The sequence below is a fragment of the Oryzias melastigma genome, linkage group LG21 (genome assembly GCF_002922805.2).
Source record: "Oryzias melastigma strain HK-1 linkage group LG21, ASM292280v2, whole genome shotgun sequence".
NCBI lineage: Eukaryota > Metazoa > Chordata > Actinopteri > Beloniformes > Adrianichthyidae > Oryzias > Oryzias melastigma.
In genome coordinates this window covers 10,329,565-10,335,008 of record NC_050532.1, presented here as the reverse complement: position 1 = coordinate 10,335,008, position 5,444 = coordinate 10,329,565, and positions in this window count along the sequence as shown.

Genomic DNA, 5,444 nt, shown 5'->3' with positions numbered 1-5,444 from the left:
CTGAGTGAAACCGTCTATCTGCAACAGTTTGTTTGTCAAGCAGAAAATGCAATCTTTTTAATAACCTGCAGACACGACTTTGGTGTTCAATTCTCCTAAGTTCAACGGGTCAACTTCAAACAGAAAGGCAACAAATTTGCTCATCCCTGTTGCAGGTACTGATCATTATTTATAAAGTTAAGGCCACTAGTTGAACTCATCTCGAACACTAAATAAGTCAAAAATAGTGCTCATTTAGTCTTTTGTTAACAAGAAACTTGGAATAAACCATAATTTATAGAATTCCCTAGGTTTTTTGGTTTGATCCGCTTGTTCATTACATTCTTTCAGGTGTGAAAGTGCATTGCAACTCCCACTCTACTTGACCTATTTGAACAATTGCAGCAGCGTTCCCAGTGGTTTTTTGACTATGATTATGAGATTTTTAGCCAAAATCAAACATTTGTGTTGTTTTCTAGGACATCATTTCTACTGACTCACTACAATAAAGAAATATCAGAAATGTCTTTTGAGTTTATATAAAAAATAAAAAAACAAAACAAAACACAAGAACATGTTAATAACACCCAGAACACCACTTTTATTGGAGTGGGTCTTTACACAACAGTCTTAGTCTCGGTGGATGTACCCTCTAGGCCATTGGTGTCTGACTCAATTGCGCATGTAGCCAAAATCCAAAATACACAGTACTTCGCAGGCCGAACAGGACAAATATTTATGAATACATAAAAAACAAAATTGTCAAAATGTGTTAAAAATATGAATAAAACCGGCAGGAATATTATTCCAGAATATTTTAACCCAAACCTAAAATAACTTTCAATATTTGCTCTCTATAAAATATATATTCTGTCAAAATTGTGGTGTTACAAGATAACACCGGGCGTGTAATAATATTACTAATATAAAATGATCTGGAGGGCCGGATATAATTGTCCTGCAGGCCGGATCCGGCCCCTGGGCCTTGACTTTGATGCACAGCTATTTGAAGAAAGAAATACTCAGAAATGCTATTTTAATCTTAATTTTCTTTATATGCCCTACATCATGAGATAACAAATAAAAAATAACATAATTTTCATCGTAGTGGGTCTTTTAGGATCTTATTTAAAAATTCACAAAATCTGAGTTATCTGCTTCCAACTTCAAAAAAATTTTTTTTGGAACACACCTTTGCAAAAAAAAAAAAAATAAAACACTTTTAAGTAAGCATCTAAAGGCACCCTTTACTGGTGATCCACATCAAACTTCTTAGCAGAGAAACAGATGTTCTGCAGGTCTCGTGCTCTGAAAGGTTCTTATTGTTCGAGAGTAAAACAGAGCAAGCGTCCCCAAACAGGTCAGGGGTCGGGTTGAGCAAAGTTCCACAAGTCTCGACCTTTTAAATGAGTGCAATGTGATACAATGCATGGGTCAGCAGTCAAATGCTGAAAGCGGGGCCACGTGTTGACATACACCCTTTGACCCCCAGCGCCTCAAATTAGTGCCCCTTCACCAGCAAAGACGTATGGCGACTGAGCTACTGCTGCGATAACAAGAACCTGGCAGGATTTTTTACCCTGTCATTAGTGGATCTTCTTGTTTTAAATTTGGTTCTACTAGATTTATGTTATATTTCATGATACATTGGGTTTGTGAGGAACCAAGCCTTTATTATTTTTCTTTTTATCGACTGGGTAGAAATTTTTTCAGAAAAAAACAACAGTGGGTTTCTCTGTAATTTAGCTGAAAGTACACAAATATGAGCTAATTAGGACAGAATGATGTTCACTGCATACTGTAGGCTCACAGATGACACAGATGATCAAGTAGCTTTATCGTTAAAACAGAACAGATGCTGAAAACGGACTCAATATGGGAGGGCTTTTCTGGCTTAATAATGTCAACACCTAACAAAAACAGTGGGAGTCGCTTTATTCTTTAAACCAATTTGGCTGAAATTCATCTTCAATAAATGGATTGAAAATGAGGCCAGTCATGTGTGGTCTAGACTGCTGAAATAGATTAAACACGTCTTTTGCAAACAGGTCTTGGCAAAAAAATTGCAAAAACATTATTTTCATTTTTACTTTAATTAAAATTGGTTCAAGAAAGTGACAAAACTGTTTTTTTACAGCACTGAAGGACAGTGGTGTTTCCAGAAATCAAACTACTGTTGTTTTATCATATTTCCATTGAACCAGCCCCAGTATTGTAACACGTTACAATACATCAAAGTATTACAAAACAAACACACTAAAAAAACAGGTGTGGTTGTTTCAAAACCATCTTCTTCCACTCAAAAGTTGCCTAGACTGTCCTCTCCCAGACCACTTCCTCCAGCTCCTCTGTGGGGACCTCGAGGCATTCCCTGGACAGCCAAGAGACATAGTACAAGCCAGCCAAGAAATGTAGTCTATCCAGTGTGTCCTGGGTCTTCCCTGGGCCCCCCGCCCCAGGGAGGCATCCAGGAGGCATCCAGACCTGATGCCCAAGCCACCTCAAACAGCACCTCTCAATGTGCAGAAGCAGCAACTCTACTTTGAGCTCTCTCCGGGTGACAGAGCTTCTCCCTATCTCTAAGGGAGCGCCCAGCCACCCTGTGAAGAGCCTCCATTTGGCTGATTGCTGTTGGAACCTCACTCATTCGGTCATGACCCAGAGCTCATGACCATAGGTGAGTATCGGAACAAAGATAAACTGGTAAATTGAGAGCTTTGCTTTCTGGGTCATTTCTCTCCTTACCACATCTGACTGGTACAGCAACCACTTAGCAGCGGACGCCACACCAATCCGCCTGTCTATCTTATGCTCTGATCTTTCCTCACTCGTGAACAAGACCCCAAGATACTCAAACTTTTCCACCTGAGCAAGGAGCACTCCACCCACCCAGAGAGGACAAACTACCTTTCTCTGGTCGAGAACCATAGCCTCAGATTTAGTGGTGCTGACCCTAATCCCAGCCGCTTCATACTCTGCCACAAACCACCCCAATGCATGCTGGAGGTCCTGGCTCAATGAGGCCAACAGAACAACATCATCTGCAAAGAGCAGAGAGTATATCCTGTGGTCCCCACACCAGTCCCCGTCAAGACCCTGGCTACACCAAGAAATTCTCTCCATAAGAACTATGAACAGAACCGGTGATAAAGGGAAAGAACCGGTGATAAAGGGCAGCCGTGTCGGAGTCCAACATGCACCGGGAACAGGTCTGACTTACTGCTAGCTATGCGAACCAAGCTCCTGCTTCAGTCAGAGACCGGACAGCCCTCTGTATGGGACCCATATTCCCTTTGCTACCTCCACAGGACACCACGGGGAACGCGGTTGAACGCCTTCTCCAAATCCACAAAACACACATGGACTGGATGAGCAAACTCCCATGAACCCTCCAGCACCCTAAAGAGGTTGTAGAGCTGGTCCACTGTTCCAAAAACAGGACTGTTGTTCCTGGATCTTAGGTTTGACTATCAACCAAAATCACTTATCATTTATTAATCTTAACTGCTTTATTTCTTCATAAGAATAGAAGTAAGGCATCTTAAATTGCTAAAATATAAACAGATTATTAAAATCTACTACATGAAAGGATGTCTTTTTGTTTTCTTATATTTAAGGCTAATATTTGTGTTTTCAAGATCATCAGCTGTACAAACAGACAATATAAATGTGTCATAGTAATATGAGGGGAAAATAGTCTCACCGGATCTGTGTGTGTGCAGTACTTCATTTGTAACTTGTGTCTGTCTGTTTTGTGCATTACTGCGTGTACTTGCAATTGTGTATTCACGTGTACACTCAAATATCAAAAACTCTGTATTGAAAAAGGCTCCTACAAATGCCAATCTTTGAATAACACGCACCAGTCGCCTGATACAAAGACAAAACTACCTTTATGCACAGAGCTGAGACTCTTTTTACGTCAATAGATTTGTGCATAGATGATGTGTTTACATGCTGGGTCATCAGTTTTCTTGCAGTTTTCTTACAGTTGAGGGGTAGATGTTAAGTATTTGTACCAAAAATATAAGCTGTGCGCATTGGTAATGCTGCCCTTTTTGATACAATTTTGTCGTAGAAGAATGCAACTGTTTTTTCATTGTGTTTCTTTGTCCATGCAAGTCCAGTGAACTTATTTTCCCCCCATTTTCTTCCCTCCAAAACTGTTTCCATCTCATTTTGATTCTCAACCTTGATTATAGTTTGATCTGGCCACAACACTTGCTGTTGAGACTTCAAAATAAGAGTCTCTCTCTGACATCGCCACTTTAGTCTGACTTCATTGATAGGAGTGTATGTGTCTGTGTGTTATGTGTGCAAGTGTGGCAAACGAGACCACAGGCTGTCAACTCGATTTGTCATCCACAAGGATGTTCCATCTAGACTGGAATGCTAAACTCTTCACAGAAGTCACTTATGCTGGAGTTCTAGGAAGTCGGTTCCAGTCCAAACCAATATTTGCTGGAGCTGCAAACACAAAATTAAAGTGAGGGTCAGTCTAATTAGAATCACATAATATAATCTTTCCTTTTCTCTGTTTGTCCTGTAGTCATCAGTGAGTTTTTGATCTGATTTTTAATGATTTTTAGCTGAGTGAAGAGCAAATACACACTGATTATTGGTTCTGGAAGCCATAAGAAAATAAATTAGGTTTGTATTTGATAACTACACATACTTTAAAAAGAAGGTATCCTTAAACCCCTAAAAAATAAAATACTTTGCAACTTATGTGATTTTTGTATTTTTATTTTGTTTTCTTGTTTCTTTTTGTTCCTTTTATGAGTGTGGATCTGCAGCCAGAGCGTTTCATGTAAGCTGGTTTTGAAAATGAATGCCTCTATGTCTTGGTTTGGATCAAATGAATAATTTACTGTGTAATTACATAGTCCGCAAAAGCCTCTGCGTCCACTCTGGCTCATCTGGGACTCTGTAGCGCTGCAGTCCCTAACCAGAGCTTTGACCAAATCAAAATTCAAACTCACTCTTTAATCACAGAAATTGGAACGCTCACATTCAGAAGAAGCTTGGTGCCTGAAGCCTGCTAAATATCATTTCACCAGCAATTGCGATGTAATTTTCTGATTTTCAGGTCAGCCAAACTTGGAGGAACAGCACTGGTTGTTTCAAGACCAAAAGTGACCCGTCATTACAGTTGGCAGATGTTTGCTAGGAAAAATGATAACACCCTGCAAATAAAAAAAAAACCTGAGGGGAATCCCAAATTCTTTGGAAGAACAGTCTGCATATCAAATATTAGTTATATACTCACTTTATCAGGCGCCTTGTTCTTTCTGTTTTGGTGTTTTAGCTTCTGACTTGCTATTTCCAGTTGTATAGACAGAAAAGAAAAAAGAACATTTACAGACCCACTCATTGTGGCATTTTTCTAACAATAATGGACAAGAAACCTAAGTTCAAAATTGCATTTCAGAGTTTTCCTTTCTTTATTCAAATTGTTGTGAATC